The sequence below is a fragment of the Eumetopias jubatus genome, unplaced genomic scaffold (genome assembly GCF_037043125.1).
Source record: "Eumetopias jubatus isolate StellerSeaLion01/CBP00866 unplaced genomic scaffold, mEumJub1_p1.0 scaffold_8, whole genome shotgun sequence".
Classification (NCBI taxonomy): Eukaryota; Metazoa; Chordata; class Mammalia; order Carnivora; family Otariidae; genus Eumetopias; species Eumetopias jubatus.
The window spans coordinates 65,865,294-65,875,990 of NW_028274814.1; positions in this window are offsets into that span (position 1 = coordinate 65,865,294).

Sequence of the window (10,697 nt, forward strand, 5' to 3'; positions counted from 1 at the left end):
AATTCTCACACAAGTCCAGTCTTAAGAAATAAAGTATATGAAGACTCTGCCATCCACTATTCCTGCACATGTTCTAAAACTTTTTTTTCAAGACAGATGGCTAGCAAACTGCACATAGGAACTCTCTGCTTTTGTCCTTCGTACATCTGCTTTTACTGGACTTTGCCCTGTTTGGATTATGAGGCTCTCAGGCTTGTCTCACAGCCAAGATGATCAGTTTCTTTAAGAAAAGGGTTGGTCCTCTTTGGATATCAAATCTTCCTTCTAGGGCTTAGCACAGCACATTGCATAAACCAGGTGCTCCATGCAGTATCTCAGCTTAATTCATTTTGCATTTCAGTTCTCTGTGGTGTGATATAAAGAGCACGTGACCGTGAACTGAGAGACTCAGGTTCTAGACCTCACCCTCCAGGATCCAGCAGCATGGACTTGGGTGAGAACTTGTGTGTCCTTTCCTGGATCTGTTTCCAAATCTGAAAAATGAACATTATACTAAATGATCCTTAGTATCTTTTTTAGTTTAATATTTTTGAGCATCTCCAACATCAACTAACGACCATTCAATACTTTAATAATTTAGGGGCACCTGGGTAGCTCAGTTGTTAAGTGTCTGCCTTTGGCTCAAGTCATGATCCCAGAGTCCTGGGATCGAGCCCCACATCGGGCTCCCTGCTCAGCCGGGAGCCTGCTTCTCCCTCTCCCACTCTCCCTGCTTGTGTTCCCTCTCTCGCTGTGTCTCTCTCTGTCAAATAAATAAATAAAATCTTTAAAAATATACTTTAATAATTTAAATATCTGTTGTAATTAGTATTATAATTTCTCTACAAATAACAATGTTAATATTATTGCTTGAAAAAGCACTTTACCTTCTTAATAAAACTGGGTAGTTTCAATTGTATTTGTTTTATAGAGGACGAGGCTAAATTTTAGTCTTGTAACATCAGCAAATCAAAATTAATGAGCTCCAAGTTCATGAGAAGTTACTATTTGAAAATGAAAATGATTGAGATGTTTAATGACCTTGAAATTGACTTTAGTCCATTTTTTCTGTGTTTCTACATTCATTCTTCCTATTGATAATTTTATATTGGTAATGGAAGTTGAAAATGAGCCAAAAATGCAATTTTTTGCCTCATTTATGCTTAAACAACAACAGCTGCCCTATTTTTGAATCAATGAGAAGATAGGTTCCATTTGAATAAACCACAAGGGTAAATTGTTGAGTTTTGCATTTCACATGGTTGATATTGTGAACAATTTTAAAGAAAGACAGCATATTAATACAACTAAATCTGTTCCTAAATCCAAAGGTCACACCTCCTTTGCCAGCCTTTCATGCCTTGACTGTGACTCTAGAACACTATGAGATCTGTGAAGATAGTTGAAAGTTTGAAAAGTTCTCACTTCACCTCCACAGAAGATTTATTCTGGCCTCAACAACCCAGAGCAGCGCTCCCCCTTCCCCGACTGCCATTATTTTATATTCATGTGTTGACTTCTGTAGAAGGCTGTAGATACACATGCCAGGCACAGAGATGCTATTAAAGAAAACCTGATTTGACTCATTCTTTGGTGGAAAAGAAACTCATTTCATGGTGATACCACTTTGTTCAGCACCCCAGCTTTCCAGGCACCTACATTAGAGCCTTCTTTTCCAACCTGGCCCATCTGCGGGCCTCCAATTCCTCTTTCACCTGAGAGCCCGTCATGCATATGAGCAGAGCCGTCATGGTACCCCTCGTAGGATCTCTTTTTTAAGCTAAACACCCCACTGCTTTTTACCTCTTCCTCATTTGCCCGAGTTGCCCTACATTTCCCCCTCTGCTCACAGTGTTTGTGTCACTTCTAGATTGTCCATTTTCTCCATTAAAATAAGGCACCTCGAATTAAACTATTTTCTCAAGCTCTGGTTCAGTAAATTCAGGGTAAAGTGAAATATCCACTTCCCCGGCTCCAGACCCTATATTATTATTCTACCCCAAAATGGCTTTTGAGGGGATTTGTGACTCACATCGGAGACACAGTCAGCTGCCACCTCTGGTGATGTTTTTTCCCCTACAAACTTTTGTTAAACCAAGTCTCACCCCTCTGGCAGTTGTGTAGCCAATTTCTTAAACTTATGTCAAGGGATTCCTCTTTATCTGTATTTTATTTCATCTTCTTGACATTAGTCTGAAATTTTAAACTTTGGGGGACTTTTTTTTCCTCTTTTTTCTGATATTCATTGTATAAAAACCCCTTCTAGCTGTTTTAATTGGGAAAATTTGATGTGAATATTTTCTGATTACTTAAGTCATTGATAAAAGTGCTGAAGAGGTCAATACTAGATAGATCAGTACACCCTTACCAAGTTCATCTCAATCTTAATCGAGATTCTTGGTATAATTTTTCAACCAGCTATGAGTTTGCCCAAGTAATTATCATCCAGCTCACATTTCTTGTCTTGTCTACAAGGTCATCAACGATACTTTGTCAAATACTGTGCCGAAAGCATTCCCCTGATCAAGGCTAATGAACTCTACCAAAATGAGTCTGGAATGCCCTATTCTTACTGCTTCTACTGATGGTCATTTCTTGTCCTCAGTGACAACAAAATTATGGGTGTCAGAATCCCTCCCAGTGTTTTGTCTGTGACGGATATGTTCACTAGTCTGTTGTTTCTAGATCCATTTTTCCCCAAACTTTTTAAAATCAGAAAAAATATTAGCCATTAACAATTCTTTAAGCATTATGCTACACTGTAACAACATATTATAATAATAATAATATATATATAATAACTAATATCCTTGTACCACTTTTCAAATATTTTTTTAATTTTTATTTATTTGACAGAAAGAGACACAGCGAGAGAGGGAACACAAGCAGAGGGAGAGGGAGAGGGAGAAGTAGGCTTCCTGCTGAGCAGAGAGCCCGATGCGGGGCTCGATCCCAGGACCCCAGGATCATGACCTGAGCTGAAAGCAGATGCTTAACGACTGAGCCACCCAGGTGCCCCCCACTTTTCAAATATTTGATTACATTTAAATCTCACTAACATGCTTAGAAAGTCCATGTTAATAAAAATTGAAGATACATGGATTAAAACATCTTAAAGATGATAGATTACACAGACTGAAAGTGGATTTTAAGGGAAGACGAAAAAGGATTGATGGGTACAAAACATGGAAGTGGAATTCAGCAGAGAATTCTGGCCAAAGTAGAGAATTTGAGATGGGGATATTTAAAGATTGATTGATTGATTGATTGATTGATTGATTGATTAGAGAGAGAAAGAAAGAAAGCGCGAGCAGGCAGAGAGGCACTGGGAGATGGAGAGAATCTCAAGCAGACTCCCCACTGAGCACAGAGCCTGACTGGGAGCTCAATCCCACGACCCTGAGATCATAACCTGAGCCAAAACCAAGAATCAGACACTCAGGGGCCCCTGGGTGGCTCAGTCAGTTAAGCATCTGCCTTCAGCTCAGGTCGTGATCCCAGGGTCCTGGGATTGAGCCCCGTGTTGGGCTCCATGCTCAGGGGGAAGCCTGCTTCTCCCTCTCCCTCTGCCACTCCCCCCTGCTTGTGCTTTCTCTCTCTCAAAATAAATAAACAAAATCTTTAGGAAAAAAAAAGAATCCAACATTCAACCAACTGAGCCACCCAGGCCCCCTGAGATGGAGATATTCATAAAACAAGGTAAGAAGCTGAACAGAAATTATACATGAAAATGGTAGTAAATCAACACGGGAGTCCAAATTTGACATTGATAGATAATAGGGGGCAAAGGTAGGTTTTTGAGGAGAGAAAATATGTAGGGAACCAGGGGCAGTTAAGTACATTCTTGGTATGGTAGCTGTGTGTTTGAATCTGGGAAGAGGATGGTAATGGATAAAATCTGTTGTAGACAAAGATTCCACTTCACCTGGGGATGGGTTGAGTATGTAAAGTGGAAGGAAAAGAGAATTCAAAAATTAAGAACTTAGGACACAGAACCCAGAGGACTGAGAAGACACGGGGCCACTTAGAGCCATGGGAGAGGCAGGGAAAAGCAAGATTTTAGGAGGAAAGGAAATGAGATCAGCCTTCAACATTGGTTTTTTTTTTTTCAATTTCACAAGTAGTATGAAAAATATAATTGCAAGCTTGGAAAAAAGAGAACAAAATAAAAACTCACAACTGATCCACCACCTAAACACATAAATATTATCATTTTGGTATAATTCCTGCAAGAACTTTGTAGACGGTTCAGTTCAATGCTGTTTTATTACGTTACATTATATATAGTATTACACTTATTTTCCATGTGGCTAGATGGAACTAAACTATTTTAATAGTTTTTTAGTATTTATCAAATTAATTTATCATTACTTAATTAATGTTACTTAATAAAGTAACTTAATAAACTTAAAAAAGTTACTTAATTCCTTTGCTATTGGTCATTTAGATTCCTTTCAATTTGGGAAAAGGGGAGCAATGAACATACTTATGCCTATGGCTTTTCAAAAATATATCTTGAATTATTCTTTTTCTTAATAGTTTTTACTTATTTATTAGAAAGAGAGAGAAAGAGGCAGAGGGAGAGGGAGAAGCAGACTCCCCACTGAGCAGGGAGCCCAATGTGAGACTCGATCCCAGGACCCTGGGATCATGACCTGAGCCGAAGGCAGACACCCAACTGACTGAGCCACCCAGGTGCCCCTTGAATTATTTCTTATTATGGATTCCTAGAAGTAGAACTCCGGGTCAACATATATGAGTATATTTCACGTTTCTTAAGACATTTATTTAATTTGCTTCTAAAAGAGGGTACCAGTTTCCATTTCCATCAGCAGTGTTCAACATTTAAGTCTTGAATGTTAATGAGATATCTACACTGTTAATGTCCTATAGGCCATTGAGAGTGAAGGAAATTGAAGCTGGAAATATAGATTTAGGACTTTTTCCAAATATAGATAATAAATATAATCTAACAGTCAACTTCTCCAGGGGAGTGAATAAAAATGGAGAATTTTGGAAGCTGAACCTTAAAGCAGTTTTTTCTAACTGCCCATTTTACAGATGAGGTGCTCAGAATGAAACGGCTTGTCCAAGGTCAAACATATAACAGGTAATGAGGGGAAAGGAAGGTCATGAAAGAGAACAAGAAAAGTGTACTGCCACTTAAAGACTAAAGTTAGGGATGCCTGGGTGGCTCAGTAGGTTAAGTGTCTGCCTTCAGCTCATGTCATCATCTCAGGGTCCTGGGATCGAGCCCCGCGTCAGGCTCCTGGCTCAGCGGGGAGCCTGCTTCTCCCTCTCTTTCTGCCCCTCCCCCTACTTGTGTGCAGTCTCTCTCTGACAAATAAATAAAATCTAAAAAAAAAAAAGTTAAAGACTAAAACTTTGTCAAACGGAAGGTGACAGCACCAACAGTGTTCAAAAGCAGCAAAAAAACAAAAACAAAAAAGAGAGATAGACTCTTGGATTTGGAAAGGGGGTAGTCTCTGGCTTACTAGTTCTCCTCTGATCATCCTTTAGCATGGAGAACTGGCTCTTAGCCAGCTCCACAGACAGACTCTTAAACATTTACAAGCACACAAACATTACCAATTGCCTGAATAGTCACCAGCAGTAAAAGAGAAAAAAAACAACATTTCTTTATGACTCTGGCCACCTATAACTTATTAATAGCCTCAGGTTTGTGAACTATTAAAAAAAAAAACAACTGGGCTAGTTAACTTAATAGTACATCCAATCAGATATTTTCCTTTTGTGCATTTTGATATATGACTTCACCCAGCAGAATAGCAAAAAGAAAATTGGACCAATAAAATCTTAGTTTGCAGTATAGACCTAAAGGATCCAGGGTTAATTTCTCTTCTTCTACAAGAATGATCCTTTAGATTTTCAGACACTTAGGCCCCTTTAGGAGTGGGCAAGTCAAAATAAATGGCACTTCTGCCTTAAGGATTCCAGGCACAGGAAGAAGGTCAGAGTTCCCTGGAGTGTAGAAAATGAAAACAAACATGTCTGAAATGAGTGGGGGTCTAGGGAGCTGCAGTTACCTACACATGGTTCTCTTTCATGTCTCTTGTCACCCCTCAACCCCCCAATTTCATGGACCCCTGACAGTGCTAAACCTCTGTGTTTGTGGCTCATGGCTTATGTCACCCTTTTCATTAACTTTTACAATTCTTGGCATTTCCTCTTTAAAGCGATATTTCTCTCTTGCTTAAATTGTCACTGTGTTGTGTTGATCACACTCTGCTGGGTGCTGAGAAAACCTCAGATTAGAAAAAAACATTTGCTGGGTGGGTGGGTGGAGAGAATGCCAGATTAAATTATTCATTTCAACTGTATGTGCAAGATAAAGGAGTGAGCAAATACTGAAAAGTGTTTCTCATAAAAATGCCCATATTGATGACAGATGAGGGGGAAGGGACTGTTTTGCGGAGAGCATAAAAGAAGAAATATCTTTGCTTTATTTTTTAAATTACTTTTAATAATAATTTAATTTTAATTTTTTGGTATGTTTTGAATTGCATGTTTCTTAGAAAAATAATTAGCATAATCCCAAATTCCCATTGGTCTTCAGCTTCCTAGAGAAGCGGTAACTTAGAAAGTCAGTTGGCTATTAGGGAGATAACTCAGGATCCTATGTGCTTACATCAGGGTCTAGAGAGAAAGGATTTCCAGAAGATGCTTTGGATACATGATAACGATGTCAGGACACTGGGCAAGTTTCCAGTGGTGGCAGCCAACAAACCCATCTCCCTTCATCAGCTGCTTCCCTCCTTGGGATACCACACCCTGTCCATCTGTAGAGTGGGTATGCATTAGTACACACCCTCCATTAAGTCAATGCCCATTTCTCCTCCAAGCTCTTGCTATCTGAGTCACAAGGAAAGTTTTCCAACTGTATCAGTTGTGCCAAGAAGAAAAATAACTTTCACAAATCCTTTACCTCCTCGAGAACTTTTATGGATCATTCTTTCTTCCTGGAGATAGAAAGCATGCCAGGCTGGGTGATTATAACCCACAAGAAGGGAGTGTTTCCCGTGTTGTTTCCTCCTCATGGCTCACTTCAAAGTTTTCTGTGATCCACAGAGAGGAGCCCCTGTGGAATGCTGCCCCTCCACTTCCAGGGCTGATTGTGTGAGGTCATAACTAGCCAGAGACCCTGTGGTACAACAGACAGTGTGGCTGGCAGGACTGTTCCCCAGGTCACATGCGTTCTGAATTAAAGATGTGCTATATATACTTTATCTTCTTTTCCTCCTGAGTTCACAGTGTCAGTAGAGAACCTGAATGGCCAGGCATGGTTCAGAACCCTCTAATCTGATGAATTAAATGGAAGACGACCTGCTTGAAATTGAGAACTTAGAAATTATTTGACTATTCAAGTTACTTAAAAATCAGACTACTTAGACTTCTTAAAAATAATGCATTGCCTTTCCAGAGAATACAAAAATAAACATTTTAAAAATAAGATACACATAAGGTATTTCCCTACTACAGTGGCTCCTGTTCATATATTCTGTAAGTAGAGCTTTAAACACTCCTTGAAATTTAGACTCAGAGCAAGGAGAGAAAGCTGGCTCCTGAGAATACCTTCATCAAACCAGAGTTGTGAGACTAAAGAGATCATTTGTTCTCATCGCAAATGGTCAGTGAGGATTCCCTGTTACCTTTTAGGACTTCAGAATCTAAATCCAGCTCAGAAATAGAGAAACACAAGCAAAACACTTTAAGTGGAAAAAATATGATGTCTCTGTCTATCTAATCGCAAGAAAGTGGGGGAAGCTAAAATTGAAGGCCAGGAATTGAACTTGGAAACTGTTGTTTAGTGTTATATTTTACTTTTGAAAGTTACAATGTGAGGAAATTGATTTTAATATATCTTTTCAAGAAACAGTTTAGTTAACATTAAAATGATGCTTTTGAAATCTAAAGGTATCGGCAGATTTTTTTTTTTTAAGCACACCTTATCTGTGTTGATAGAGCTAGTGATAATAGGTGTAGTAAGATTGGATGACATTTGGATCATGACAGGGCTGGATGCGATTTCTAACACGTTTTATTCACAAGCTAAAGGTGTTATTTTCTGAAAAAATGTTAATTTAATCATCACTCTGCATTCCCTTTTCATTTTTCTGGTTGAATACTCAGTAGTAGCAAGTTGGCATAAAGTTATGAAAAATGTCCATACTCAGGGCATCTTTAAAATATATATATATTGCTGTTGGTTTTATGTTGGATCACTTGCTTTGTCTAACCTTCGGAATTGAGCTAGGAAGTCAACGAAATTATTTGATCATGGTTGAACCTCAGTAGTTTTAATTCATCCAATCCTACCAGCTATCACGTAGAAGTGAAAAAAATCTGATGACATGATCTAAGTTGTAGAAAATGTGTCATCTGAAATCTAAAAGCTTATAAAATCAGTGTTGTTGTGGCATATTGAACCAGTGGATGTGGGTGGGACATGGCTCAGTGTGAGAAGCGGTACTCCCACAGGGCATAATTTTCTTTTGAAAAAAAAAAATTAAAATAGACTTCTCCAGGGCACCTGACTTGGGTTGTAGGAGCGTGGTGTCAGTGATGGTCGCGGGTGGCCCCAGGACATGGCGTGGGGCTGTGGCTGACTGCCCCTGGTCTGCCGCTGGTGCCTGACCCTGTCCTGCCACAGGGTAATGGGAGACCTTGCGAGCAGAGCAATGTGGATGGGATTGCCAGGCACCTGGGTAAATCAGGGCTATTAAACATGCCTCACTTTAATGGTCTCACAACTCCCCCTCAAAAGTGAATTAATGAACAGAGAAACCCTGAGGATGTGGTTAAAAATGACTATGAAAGTTAATAGGCTGCTGTTGATCCCAGCAGGACTGTGACCAAAAATGAATTAGCAGCAGGGGACGTGTTCTCTGATATGTGAGGGTCTGCACAAAAGAATCAAATGAGGAGTGAAAGAGATTTAGTGTTGTCAAATGCTTATTCAGGCTGTTCAAAAGCCCTGGAGAATGGTGTGGGTCTTAGAAATAAACATGGTGTCTTGGTAGACGAGAAGATAAGCTTGTTTTGTTGTTTGTGTGGGCCATACAGCCAGTTTGGGACATCTTGTGCAGAAAAAAAGCCTAAGCAAGGAGTCATACGTCCTAATGGCTACAAGCAGGTAATTTGAAACAAACGAAGAGCATGTGCTTCATTTAATGGAGAGTCATTTTCTGCTCATTGTATCTAGGTAAGGGGTGTGAGTCTTGAAATGGCAGATCTTCCAGTTTTTCAAGATAAATCAAAAGGCTGTAATTTTAGGTAAGATTTCTCAATGGTTGCCACTAATGAAAAAATGTTACTTTGCTTTGTGGGCCGAACTAACCTGCCATTTTTAGCTGTGTGCACTCTCGGACCTAGGCGGTGTGGGCATGATTTTGTCCGCAACGCCTGTTCTACCAACTGGAGAGTTGACGAGCCTAGAGCGCAGGGACGGGCCGCAGTCCCGTGGCGGGATGAGGAGGAAGAGTGCAGAGAGGAAGTGGCGTTGATGTGGGGCCTGAAGCTCAGGTTGGATTTAGAGGGGGGTCAGTGAGGGGCGCGTGTCCTGCCCAGAGGGGGAAAGCACAAGCCGGTCATTGGGAGTAGCAGTTGGTCCAGTGGGCACCAGCCTTCTGCTGTGGAGATGTCCCCAGGAAAGAATCTGTCTGAGCATCCATACACACGCAAAACCTCCCCAGATGAGTGGTACAGTGTAGAGTCAAAGAAATCATGAAAATTTGCAACTATGAAAAAGCAAATTTAAATATGCTGATCCTCACAGACCCTAATGGAGCTGCCACTGCTCCAAAAGTAGTCACCCATTCTCATCTGGGGAGTCACTGGACTAAAAATAGAAGCCCCTCGTGTATCTTAAAGCATAGCCTTTCCAATCAAATATATTGAGCTCTTTCCTATCCTAAAGGTGTACTTGTTTAGGTCCAAATGCTTCCGAACAATCAGATGTCCCTTTTCAGCACACCTGTTGGCCCTACCCTCTGGGCACAACATTACTTCTGAGCCCTGCTTGAGGGCACATGAACTAGGTCCTCTCTAGGACTCCAAGATGTGTATTTGCAAAGCCAGGTAAATCTTCATGATACAAAGCATGTATGTGACCTTCATTCTATAGAGTTCAGAAGGAAATACGGCTGCCTGTGGAGAGGAAGCTGCTTTCCTGGATGCTTTAGGTTTGTTAACCCGAACATCACAGTCTCTTTCCTTTTTCCTTCCTGAAACCTTAGTGTTGCCTTTAGCAGGAAGGTCATGACTTCCAGGGAGGTGATGTTGTACCAAGGCCACTGAGTTCAGCATCAACTCTTCTTCTTCTAGTTGAACAATAAAAGAGATATGCATGTGGAAAAAAAAAAAAGATAACCAATATGCATTTTCCATGTGTAGTAGATTATCATTCTTAAGATATTTGTTGAAAAATAAAACTCCAGGAATTTTAATAACTGAATTTAAAGTTAGTAAACATGGATAGGAACTGTCGGTGTTTTCCATGGCTGATGTTCACATAAGTACAACCAAAGCATGTAAAATGTTTAGTACGTTTAGCATAGTACCTGGTATACAGTAGGTGCTCAGTAAATAGTTCTCCCATTGCCCTCCCTCTCCTATTAGAATTGATTTTAGTCTTGGCTTTTTTTTAACCCTTCATGCATTTTCTGGTTATTCTCTTTTGAAGAGCAATTTGAGAAAGC